Source organism: Salmo salar, chromosome ssa18 (genome assembly GCF_905237065.1).
Source record: "Salmo salar chromosome ssa18, Ssal_v3.1, whole genome shotgun sequence".
NCBI classification, from domain to species: Eukaryota; Metazoa; Chordata; class Actinopteri; order Salmoniformes; family Salmonidae; genus Salmo; species Salmo salar.
This window is the reverse complement of record NC_059459.1, coordinates 27,028,118-27,041,750: the sequence shown is the minus strand read 5'-3', so window position 1 is coordinate 27,041,750 and position 13,633 is coordinate 27,028,118. Positions and strand designations below refer to the sequence as shown.

General features: G+C 41.1%; 1 long non-coding RNA gene across 1 annotated transcript; it reads left to right on the top strand.

The window, feature by feature from the left end:
* The first annotated feature begins 2,473 nt into the window (after nucleotides 1–2,473).
* LOC123728639 (uncharacterized) lies at nucleotides 2,474–3,378 on the top strand. Its single transcript, XR_006760272.1, has 3 exons — nucleotides 2,474–2,612; nucleotides 2,726–2,792; nucleotides 3,166–3,378. It is a non-coding gene; the product is annotated as an uncharacterized lncRNA (long non-coding RNA).
* Nucleotides 3,379–13,633: the final 10,255 nt, after the last annotated feature.

Genomic DNA, 13,633 nt, shown 5'->3' with positions numbered 1-13,633 from the left:
ACCTGACAGAGCTTGATGGGATAAACTCCCCAAATACAAGTGAGCCAAGCTTATAGCGTCATACCCAAGAAGACTCGAGGCTGTAATCGCTGCCAATGGTGCTTCAGCAAACTACTGAGTAAAGGATCTGAATACTTGTGAATGTGATATTTCAGTTTTTTTTAAATATAAATTAGCAAACATTTTGAAAAACCTGTTTTTGCTTTGTCATTATGGGATATTTTGTGTAGATTTATGAGGGGGAAAAAAACAAGTTAATCTATTCTGGAATAAGGCTGTAACGTAACAATATTTGGAAAAAGTCAAGGTCTGAATACTTTCTGAAGGCGCTGTATTTGTTCAGTGTACATTGGATTTGAAAGAAAAGTAATCAACGTAAATTGTTGAGGGTGAAATTTAAACTACAAGATTGTCATCATTGTAACCAATTTTCAATATAGACAAACCTTGTATAAAATATGTTGTATTTGTAACTTTGAAACAACATCAGATCTTCAATGTTATATCTACTAGAAAGAAAATACTATATGCTGGGCAGCACCTCTTACTGGAGAGCTGATCTATCTACAGCTATCCCTTTGGTCTCCCATCCAGCGTTTTAACCAAGCCCAGCTTTTATATTTGTTACTGACTACTACCAATGTGCTATTATGAGAATGATTATTGAGAAACATAACTAAATATATTCACTGTTGCTATTGAATTCATTCCAAAGGGTAGGTTTAACACAGCAAATAAAATGTAACCATACTCTATAAGTCACCAAACATTAGGAAACCCCCCCACCCCTTTTGTCCTCAGAACAGCCTCAATTCGTTGGGGCATGCACTCTACGAGGTGTCGAAAGTGTTCCACAGGGATGCTGGCCCATGTTGACTCCAATGCTTTCACAGTTGTCAAGTTGGCTGGATGTCCTTTGAGTGGTGAACCATTCTTGATACACACGGCAAACTGTTGAGCGTGAAAAACCCAACAGCGTTGCAGTTCTTGACACAAACCGGTATGGCTGGAACTTGCTACCATACCCCATTCAAAGGCACTTAAATATGTTGTCTTGTCCATTCACCCTCTGAATGGCACACATACACAATCCATGTCTCAATTGTCTTGAGGCTGAAAAATACTTCTTTAACCTGTCTCCTCCCCTTTATCTACACTGATTGAAGTGGATTTAACAAGTGACATCAGTACGAGATCATAGCTTTCACCTGGATTCACCTGGTCAGTCTGTCATGTTCTGAATGTTTTGTATATTCAGTGTATATCATCAAAAATACTATTTAGGCCTATATAGCATTTACAAAGTCATCAACAGCTTTCGTTTCAATTCAACCCAGGGTTCAACTAAAAATAGACAATTCATATAGGCCTAGGGTTTCAAGTTTTGGTTGATTTCAAATGTAATCTTCAAGTTTATCAATATGTTGATTCAAGTCTCCATCTCAACCAAAATAATCAAAGTTAAAGAATAGGACTAAATCAAATCCAAGTTTATTTAAAGTGCATTTGAAGTTTGATTAGGTTTAGTCCTCTTCTTTAATTTATATTTTTGGTTGAGATGGAGATGTAAATCCAGCATATCAATCATTAATTTGTAGACAAACTGGAATTTGTTGACAACCAAACACAATGCAATATCACTTTTGCAATACAGTAAATAGCCTATTAACTTATCGACAAGTTAACAAATGATATGTTGGATTCACGTCTCCAACTAAACCAAATATAAAAGCTCAAGAATAGGATTAACGTAATTTTATATTGGTTAATAGATGTTGATATTTGGTTGCGTTGTCAACCAAACACAATTCAATATTTTTGTAATAACATAACTTTCAGCTATTTAAGGCTATCTTATAAACTAATGTAACAGTCGTTATTCAACCTTAAAATGTGTAACACTTCCACGGCCATATTTTGAGGTTCGCCTCCTGTAAGTATAAATGTCTTCTTATATAATCATGTTCAAGATAGCATGCAAAGGTCGCAGGTCTGTGGAGAGCTTCACAATTGCCCTAATAATCTGCTCAGAATCTCCAATCATCACTTACACCATGTATTTTAACGTAATCTCAACAGCACTCCAGGTCATTTGGTTGTGCTATTAGATGAAGCACAGTGACTACATATTAAGTTGTATTAATGTTCAGTATCTGACATTGTATTCCCATTTGTACTTTGTTGTATTTTTAAATGGTTGAAAGCACAGTGATAACACATTTACATGACAACTAAACCAAAAGTCTGATATTGTTTTCTCATTGGACTTTGGTTGTGCTTTAGGATGGTTGAAAGTATAGTGATAACACATTGGGAATTCAATAAACTTCTGTCTTTTTGAGTGGGTGAATAAAGCTTGAAATGTCATTCATCAACCAAATATTACCCACAATTCCACGTTGAAATGATGTGGTGTGCCCAGTGTGTTGCCACTATCCCCAATGACAACACTGAGGTTTGTGACATCCAAGAGACATCAAAGCCAAAGCTGTCCATAGTTGACACCCTTTCCTGCGCAGAAGTCAAAGCTGACCAGCCACAACCGACTTTCTGTCCCATGGCATCGATGAAGTGGAGGAGGACAAACCACATGAACTTCTGTGTTAAAACAAGTATACAATTTAATATTCACCACCATTTACAATTCAATCAGCTTTTTAAATGATTAAGATAATTTCAAGGCCAGTATAATCAAATGATTAAACGCAACAAAATATTTTTGCAGTATTACGTGAGCAGAGCACTTTCTGACAAACCAGAGGTGGATACGGCTGTGGATCCCCTCACAATGAGTGAGTTTTCCGGAAGAATTGTGCCTAGGTGTGGATTGATTAAGGTCATTCTGTTACAAAATGTTTTTACAACAGAAACCGTTTACTAAAAACGGAAAAAGATTTGCCACGAATACGAGAGATTCTATTGGACAAATTCAGGTTGGTCCCTCCCCGTTTGGTTCCTATTGCTCTGTTTGCTTCCGTTTGGTTCTTAAACGGTAAACGGTTTCTGTTGCGAGACGTAATGATTACACCCCAGGAGAGAGATGTGCAAAAATATGTTACAGTCAGACAGTATAGTGAAGATGGATCTATGGGCAGGTCCAGATGACATAAATGTACCAACACACCACATGTTGTATTAAAAACACTTTATTTTTGTACTTATTAGGCAAAGATAAGAAGTCTTGTAAGAGGGGTATGAGTCACCTGCGGCTGTGTGGCCTCCAGACAGGAAAGAGAGAAAGAGGAGCAGAATCCCACCATTTCCCATCCTTAAAAAAAAAAAAAAAATCCTATTAATTCTATTTTTGCTGTTGATTGTTGATCATGAATCAAGAATTTATTCTATTAATAGTTGTTTTGTTTAAATAAATTATTGCATTCCAAAGTTTGTCTTTTAGTTGTCATTTTCCCCAAAATATAAGAGGTGGCTAGAGCTCAGATATGAGCATGTGCACTCCATGACATCTGCTCATTGGTGGACATGAAAACACAACTGAACTTGATCGCACATGGCAACAACATCCCCATGGGGTTGTTCTGTCATGAACACATCCTATCAACAGATGGAGCCATTGACCTAAACTCTGTGGTAGCTTTTATTTACCCCTGAACTGTACTACTAGAGCATTTTAGTTATTCGTTCACAAGTGAATGCATTTCCATTGAAATAAACGTTGTGACCAAAATATGCAAAAACATTATTTTCTCCATGGTAATGTAAAATCGCTTCAACATACTCTGTAAGAGATCTGTGTGCTGTTTAATAAATAAATAAATCCTTGATGCTGTAATAACCTTTCCTCTGACAGTCCATTCTAAACCGCACATAGTCTAGACTTCAACCTCTGGGGAACATGTACTTTAATGAAGGCACATATTTTGATAATGGAACTGTTGGCAGTCCTGTATGTATGAAGTTATTTGAAATAAGCTTACTGCTATGTATCAGATACCAATATGAAAGAGACTGCTGCAGTCTTCTGAGTGCACACCAGATTCCTATGCTGCCTGTGTTTTCTAAAGGGCACTCGTTTTTCTGTCACATAATTCCATTGCCAGAGGCTCTAATTGGTTTCTCTGAAACGGTGATTCAGACTCCTTTTTCCCTGTTGGTAAGTATAGCTGAATCACAACACATTAGTATTCTCCATCCATGTGATGAAGTGAAAATGAAGGTGTCCCTGCTCCCCTGAGTCTGCCAGTGAGTGGTGGATTAGCAGGCTGCATCATGGCAGGGGCTGCAGCTCTGAGACTGTGATTCAGCTGATAGCTCCATTTTTTAAAAAGTTTTCTCTTTGATGGTTCGCATACAGATATCTGTTGTTACTGACACACATCAGACAGAGAAAGGCAGACAGACAGACACACAGACAGACACACAGACACACACCAGACATATTATGATTGCTATGATTGTGTCTTCCTCTATTTATACTCAGGCAAAAATGTTTATTCTATTCTACTGAGCTATTTACTTTATGTTCATATTCTTATCTTGTATTATTTGTTATTGTTGTTGCATTGTCCAGAAGGACAAGGACTGTGTATAGTGTACCATGCGTATCCCGTGTAGCTCAGTTGGTAGAACGTGGCACTTGTGTTGCTAGGGGTGTGGGTTCAATTCCCACAGGGGACCAGTATGAAAATGTATGTACATGTATCCAGTACATATAATTAACGACAGTTGAATTTGAAACACACCATTCTTTGATGGGAGAATGTTGGTTGTCAATGCAGTAAGGTTATCAGCACAATGCCTAGAGAATCATTGCATTTGTCATACTTCTAAATGATCATCAGTTACTAGCTGGTGTTCAGTAAGAGACAGTGTTCTATCTGTCAGTCTGATGCTTAGACATAAGTCTTCTCTGGCTGAAGGTTATTTCTATTTCCCAGTCTCAGGAAGAAGGCTGTCTGAGAGGAGTTTGTTCCGTTTGAGTGGTTTGCTACCTGATTCAAATAAATGATTATCTTAATTGAACCCATTTGGACTCTGTCTCCATCACACCACCACTGCTGCTGAGAGGAATAGAGGTTTACCACCACTTACCCTGCTCCACCCTCAGAATGTCTCCATGTGCTGTTGAATGGTAGAAATGTACTTGTCTGTTTTGTCATGTGGGCAGGAAAAAAGGCCCTTAGGCATGACATGTCATTCTCCAGTAAAGTGGATGTCAAAACCCATTGTTGTTCACGGCACTTCAACACCCTGTCTGTTTGTCTATGTAAATGCCTTGTGGAGAGATGACTGAAGGCATGGCCGAGCGACAGGGAAAGTAGATCAAGCAGATGCAGCAGACCATGGGATTAGATCCTGCGAGAGCACAGCTGCCTAAAACATGTGCTGCCATAATGGCCATCAGAAAAGAGCATCTGGGACTCACCCCAACAGATGCACATACAGGCGCACACACACACATTCACGCACACACTAAAAACGTCTGATGAGGTAATTTACAGGAACGGATAACTTGGTAAACAGATTAAATCAAATCAAATCAAAATGTATTTGTCACATGCGCTGAATTCAACAAGTGTAGACCTTACCGTGAAATGCTAACTTACAAGCCCTTAACCAACAGTGCAGTTCAAGAAGAGTTAAGAAAATATTTACCAAATAAACTAAAGTAAAAAATCTAAAAGAATAAAAAGTAACACAATTGAGGTAATTTGTACATGTAGGTAGGGATGAAGTGACTATGCATAGAGAATAAACAGTGAGTAGCAGCAGTGTAAAAACAACGGGGGGGGGGGTCATAATAGTAATAGTCGTAATAGTCCGGTGGCCATTTGATTAATTGTTCAGCAGTCTTATGGCTTGGGGGTAGAAGCTGTTAAGGAGCCTTTTGGTCCTAGACTTGGCTCTCCAATACCGCTTGCTGTGCGGTAGCAGAGAAAACAGTCTATGACTTGGGTGACTGCAGTCTCTGACAATTTTATGGGCTTTCCTCTGACACCGCCTATTATATAGGTCCTGGATTGCAGGAAGTTTGGCCCCAGTGATGTACTGGGCCGTACGCACTACCCTCTGTAGCGCCTTACGGTCAGTTGCCGAGCAGTTGCCATACCAGGCGGTTATGCAACCGTCAGGATGCGCTCGATGGTGCAGCAGTAGAACTTTGTGAGGATCTAGGGACCTATGCCAAATCTTTTCAGTCTCCTGAGGGGGAAAAGGTTTTGTTGTCCCCTCTTCACGACTGTCTTGGTGTGTTTGGACCATGATAGTTTGTTGGTGATGTGGACACCAAGGAACTTGAAACTCTCAACCCGCTCCACTACAGCCCTGTTGATGTTATTGGGGGCCTGTTCGGCCCGCCTTTTCCTATAGTCCACGATCAGCTCCTTTGTTTTGCTCACATCGAGGGAGAGGTTGTTGTCCTTGCACCACACTGCCAGTTCTCTGACCTCCTCCCTATAGGCTGTCTCATCATTGTCAGTGATTAGGCCTAGCACTGTTGTGTCGTCAGCAAACTTAATGATGCTGTTGGAGTCGTGTTTGGCCACGCAGTCGTGGGTGAACAGGAAGTACAGGAGGGGACTAAGTACACACCCCTAAGGGGCCCCAGTGTTGAGGATCAGCGTGACAGATGTGTTGTTGCCTACCCTTACCACCAAGTCCAGGATCCAGTTGCAGAGGGAAGTGTTTAGTCCCAGGGTCCTTAGTGTAACAGTTGTTAAAGTACTGTGTGAATTTCACCAGGTTCATATATTAATATGGCATGTTGATTTGTTGTTATGCATGCCTGCATCCTGGGAATAGGGGAGTGTGTACTTACGTTTTGCCCTTCGTGCTCGTGCTCAAATCATTCTGATGCACTATGAGAGGTATGCATGTTTTTTCTGTCGTCTTCAGAAAAGTTTGATTCCTTTAAGCACAAAGTCATACACACAGTGTTTTGTTCATGAATAATGTTGTATATTTCGAGGTTACTCATAAGTGGATGGTATTGTTGAGATGCAATTGTAATTGTACTTTTTAGGATGATATTAACATTCTGAATTCAACATGTGGTTACTAGCTTGCTAAGGTATTTGCTAGCTATTGTATGTGTGAACGATGGCTAGCTCGTCGAATGATCCCAGTCCCTTGTATTGTATGTCTGTTGTAGAAAGAGGCGATGATTCGCAGAACATATTTGTGCTCTACAAATGTTTTGTCTTTTCTTTTGGATGCAGGTATGTGGTTTTATCTATGTCAAATATATGTTATTTGTTGATACATAATAAGGAGAGGCTGTACTAATTTTTGTACTCTAGCAAATAATTTTGATGCACTATCAGAGAAAGAGGCGACGATTCGCAGAACATATTTGTGGTCTACAAATGTTTTCTCTTTTCTTTTGGATGCAGAGAGTGAATTCTGATTCATTAAAACAACCTGATCTCCGAAGTCCACGTCTACAGTCTCAATCAACCACACACAACACAGAGCTACAGCGGTGCAGTACAGCACCGGTTACATTAGCTTAGTGATGAGCTTCGTGGGCACTATGGTGTTGAATGCTGAGTTGTAGTCAATGAACAGCATTATCACATAGGTGTTCCTTTTGTCCAGGTGGGAAAGGACAGTGTGGAGTGCGATTGAGATTGCGTAAACTGTGGATCTGTTGAGGCGGAATGCGAATTGGAGTGGGTCTAGGTTATCCGGGAGGATGCTGTTGATGTGAGCCATGACCAGCCTTTCAAAGCACTTCATGGCTACCGACATGAGTGCTACAGGGCAGTAATCATTTAGGCAGGCTACCTTCGCTTCCTTGGGCACAGGGACTATGGTGGTCTGCTTGAAACATGTAGGTATTACAGACTCAATCAGGGAGAGGTTGAAAATGTCAGTGAAGAACCTTGCCAGTTGGTCCGCGCATGCTTTGAGTACACGTCCTGGTAATCCATCTGGCCCAGCGGCTTTGTGAATGTTGACCTGTTTAAAGGTCTTGCTCACATCGGCTACCGAGAGCGTTATCACACAGTCATCCAGAACAGCTGGTGCTCTCGTGCATGCTTCAGTGTTGCTTACCTCGAAGCAAGCATAAAAGGAATGGGTACTTTTGATACTTCTTGCTTTAGTTTTTGCTTGTAAGCAGGAATCAGGAGGACAGAATTATGGTCAGATTTGCCAAATAGAGGGCGGGGGAGAGCTTTGTATGCATCTTTGTGTGTGGAGTAAAGGTGGTCTAGAGTTTCTTTTCCTCTTGTAAAAAGTTGTAAAACTGATTTAAGTTTGCCTGCATTAAAGTCCCCGGCCACTAGGAGTGCCGCTTCTGGGTGAGCATTTTCTTGTCTGCTTATGGCCTTATAGAGTTGGTTGAGTGCGGTCATAGTGCCAGCATCGGTCTGTGGTGGTAAATAGACGGCTACGAATAATATAGATGAGAACTCTCTTGGTAGATAGTGGGGTCTACAGCTTATCATAAAGTACTCTGCCTCAGGCGAGCAATAGCTCGCACCAACTGTTATTGACAAAAAGACACACACCCCTCGTTTTACCAGACGTAGATTAGATGGATTAATTTCTGTGTTCTGTCAGTTTAAACTCTGAATAAGATTTATATTATTCAATTGACAGCGTGTGAAAATGCATTTAGATTTACTTACAAATAAATATACTGATATGTAGGCCTACTACTCTAACCTCAAGCTCCTGTTAAATTCATGTAAAAAAACTACACTAATATTCTGTAATGTTCTGATGGCGTCAATGAATACATCATACAACAAGGACTCAAAGATCAATAAAAACAGAACAATTGTATATCACAAGGCTACGCACGTGTTTTCATTTGGAACTTGCAACAATGTTTCTCGTTACTAACATATGTTTTTTTTATAGTCCGTTGTCTCTTGGACGACAATTAACCAGTTCCATGTGGAAATGTTAAAATCTGAGGCACTACGGCACTGGGTACTATTATCTAATTTGGTGAGTTACAGCTAGTCTGATTAATCATGCTGTAATACACAATTAATTGGTATATAAAGCCTGAGACATTTGTGTGCAACATCGTTTAAATGTACCTTACAAGCCAGAATGTTGAATAAAATCACATTTAAACTTACTCTACCAGTTGTCTGGGCAGATGGTCATTCAGCTGCTCGAAATTTGAGAAAATATATCCACAAGAAAGTATTGTTTACCCGACTTTTTAGAGAGCCGGTAGGTATATAGTTAGGTTCAGCACAAAGGTACAATTTGGTTTATATTGGATATTCGGTTTCCTCTTATCAATAGAAATTGAACCAAGCATGCCATGACACATTGTATATTCTGAATCAGGGGAGGATGGAGAACAAGCCACACCTTATTTACACCAAATAAAAATATATACGCAACATGCAACAATTTCAAAGATTTTACTGAGTTACAGTTTATATAAGGAAATCAGTTAATATAAATTAATTCATTAGTCCCTAATCTATGGATTTCATATGACTGGGCAGGGGCGCAGCCATGGGTGGGCCTGGGAGGGTATAGGCCTACCCACTTGGGAGCCAGGCCCTGGAAATCATAATGAGTTTTTCCCCACAAAAGGGCTTTATTACAGACATAAATACTCCTCTGCACCCTCTCCCCCCTCAGATGATCCCGCAGGTGAAGATGTAGAGGTCCTGGGGTGGCGTAGTTACAAGTGGTCTGCAGTTGTGAGGCCGGTTGGACGTACTGTCAAATTCTCTAAAACGACGTTGGACCATTCGTACAACCAATCTTGCAATCGATGTGCCAATTGCACACTCTCTCAAAACTTCAGACATCTGTGGCATTGTGTTGTGCGGCAAAACTGCACATTTTTAGTGGCCTTTTATTGTCCCCTACACAAGGTGCACCTGTGTAATGATCATGCTGTTTAATCAGCTTCTTGATATGCCACACCTGTCAGGTGGATTGATTATCTTGGCAAAGGAGAAATGCTCACAAACAGGGATGTAAACCCATGTTTTTAAAAAATAAGCTTTTTGGGCGTATGGAACATTTCTGGGATCTTTTATTTCAGCTCAAGAATCATGGGACCAACACTTTACATGTTGCGTTAATATTTTTGTGCATTCATATTTTTGTTCAGTATATTTTATTCGATTGAACATTGAAATCCAAATAAATTAGTTATGATGAGTTTTAAAGTATTAATGTGCAGCAGGAGACACAAATTACTTGACTTTCGAAGTCTGCCTCGGAAAATGACAAATGGATGATTGCATCTACACTGAAAGGTGGGAAGAAGTGATAACAGGATGATGAAATGATATGAAAACTAAAAATGAACAAGCCTGCACCAACCATGTGTGTGTTTGTGTGTGTGTGTGAGAGAGAGAGAGAGAGAGAGAGAGAGAGAGAGAGAGAGAGAGAGAGAGAGAGAGAGACATTGTTCATTTCACTTTTGTTTTATCTATTTCACTTGCTTTGGCAATGTAAACATATGTTTCCCATGCCAATAAAACCCTTTGAATTGAGAGAGAGAGAGAAAGAGAGAAAGAGAGAGAGAGAGAGAAAGAGAAAGTGAGAGAGAGAGAGTACGCAAAAGAGAGGTGAGAGTGAAATAGTGTGCTTGTGAATGTGTAAGGTGTGTGTGGCTGGAGCTTTTGCTGATCATTATTTGAGTTTCATTACAAATATTTTATAGCATAGTGTTTTATGAATGCGCATGGTAAACACTGAGTCAAGTTTTATTGGTCACATACATACACATGGTTAGCAGATGTTAATGCGAGTGTAGAGAAATGCTTGTGCTTTTTTTTCTGACAGTGCAGCAATATCTAACAAGTAATCTAACAGTTCCACAACAACTACCTTATACACACAAATGTAAAGGGATGAAATAGGAATATGTACATATGAATATATGGATGAGCGATGACTGAGCGGCATAAGAAAGATGCAATATATGGTATAAAATACAGTTTAAACATATGAGATGAGTAATGCAAGGTATGTAAACATTATTAAAGTGACTAGTGATCCATTTATTAAAGTGACCAATGAGTTAAAGTCTGTATGTAGGCAGCAGCCTTTCTGTGTTAGTTTGTGCTGTTGCGCCTTCTTCACCACACTGTCTGTGTGAGTGGACCATTTCAGTTTGTCCTTGATGTGTACGGCGAGGAACTTAAAACTTTCCACCTTCTCCACTGCTGTCCCATCGATGTGGATAGGGGGGTGCTCCCTATGCTGTGTCTGTTTTGTTTTGATGACCTTGAGTGAGAGGTTGTTTTCCCGACACCACACTCCGAGTGCCCTCACCTCCTCCCTGTAGGCTGTGTCGTCGTTGCTGGTAATCAAGCCCACTACTGTTGTGTCATCTGAAAACTTGATGATTGAGTTGGAGGCATATATGGCCTTGCAGTCCTGAGTGAACAGGGAGTACAGGATGGGGCTGAGCACGCACCCTTGTGGGGCCACAGTGTTGAGGATCAGTGAAGTGGAGATGTTGTTTCCTACCTTCACCACCTGGGGGCGGCCCATCAGGATGTCCAGGACCCAATTGCACAGGGCGGGGTTGAGACCCAGAGCCTCAAGCTTAATGATGAGCTTGGAGGGTACTAGGGTGTTGAATGCTGAGCTGTTGTCAATGAACAGCATTCTTACATAAGTATTCCTCTTGTCCAGATGGGATAAGGCAGTGTGCAGTGTGATAGCGATTGCATCGTCTGTGGACCTAGTGGGGCGATATGCAAATTGAAGGGTGGCAGGTAAGGTGGAGGTGATATCATTCCTTGATTAGTCTCTCAAAGCACTACATGATGACAGAAGTGAGTGTTACGGGGTGATAGTCAGTTACCTGTTCAGTTACCTTTGGCTTCTTGGGTACAGGAGCAATGGTGGCCATCTTGAAGCATGTGGGGACAGCAGACTGGGATAGATAGAGATTGAATATGTCCGTAAACACACCAGCCAGGTGTCTACGCATGCTCTGAGGATGCGGCTAGGGATGCCGTCTGGGCCGGCAGCCTTGCGAGGGTTAACACGTTTAAATGTCTTACTCACGTCGGCCACGAAGAAGGAGAGGGGGGCCCATAGTCCTTGGTAGCGGGCCGCGTCGGTGGCACTGTTGTATCCTCAAAGTGGGCAAAGAAGGTGTTTAGTTTGTCTGGAAGCAAGACATTGGTGTCCGTGACGTGGCTGGTTTTCTTTTTGTTTCTTTTTTCAAGTCATCTTTCCATGGTTAAATGCGGTGGTTCGCACTTTCAGTTTTGCACGAATCCCGCCATCTATCCACAGTTTCTGGTTAGGATAGGTTTTAATAGTCACAGTGGGTACAACATCTCCAATGCACTTCCTTATAAACTCACTCACAGAATCAGCGTATAAATCTATATTATTCTCTGAGGCTGCCCGGAACATTTCCCAGTCCGCATGATCAAAACACGCTCTCCCCCGCCCTGGATTCCGATTGGTCAGACCAGCGTTGAATAGTTCTCGTCATGGGTACATCCTGTTTTAGTTTCTGCCTTTAGGACGGAAGGAGCAAAATGGAGTTGTGGTCAGATTTGCCGAAGGGGAGGGCCTTGTATGCATCAAATTAGAGTAGCAGTGATCCAGTGTATTGCCTGCACTAGTGCTACAACCAATATGCAGATAGCATTTAGGTAGCCTTGTTCTCAAATTTGCTTTGTTAAAATCCCCAGCTACAATAAATGCAGCCTCAGGATATATGGTTTCTAGTTTGCATAGAGTCCAGTGCAGTTCCCTGAGGGCCGTCGTGGTATCGGCTTGAAGGGGACATACACGGCTGTGACAACAACCGACGAGAATTCTCTTGGAAGTTAATATGGTCGGCATTTGATTGTGAGGGATTCTAGGTCAGTTGAACAAAAGGACTTGAGTTCCTGTATGTTGTTAAGATTACACCATGAGTCGTTAATCATGAAGCATACACCCTCGCCCTTCTTCTTCCCAGAGAGATGTTAATTTCTGTCAGCGCGACGCGTAAAGAATCCGGAGGCTGTACCGACTCAGAGAGAGCCATGTTTCAGTGAAACAGAGTATGTTATAATCCCTGATGTCTCTCTGGAAAGAAACCCTTGCCCTGATCTCGTCAACTTTGTTACTTAGAGACTGGACATTGGCGAGAAATATACTCGGAAACGGTAGGTGGTGTGCACGCCTCCGAAGTCTGACCAGGAGGCCGCTCCGACTACCTCTTCTGCGGCGACATTGATTTGGGTCAGCCTCTGGAATCAGATTCAATGCCCTGGGTTGTGGTGCGAACAAACGAACCCTTCGGGATTGTCGTATTCCTGTTCGTAATGTTGGCAAGTTGATGTCGCTCTGATATCCAATAGTTCTTCCCGGCTGTATGTAATAACACTTAAGAAATTCTGGGCTAACAATGTAAGAAAAAATACAGTTGAAGTCAGACGTTTACATACACCTTAGCCAAATACATTTAAACTCAGTTTTTCACAATTCCTGACATTTAATCCTAGTAAACATTTCCTGTCTAAGGTCAGTTAGGATACCCAATTTATTTTAAGAATGTGAAATGTCAGAATAATAGTAGAGAGAATACTTTATTTCAGCTTTTATTTCTTTCATCACATTCCCAGTGGATCAGAAGTTTACATACGCTCAATTCGTATTTGGTAGCATTGCCTTTAAATTGTTTAACTTGGGTTAAACGTTTTGGGTAGCCTTCCACAAGCTTCCC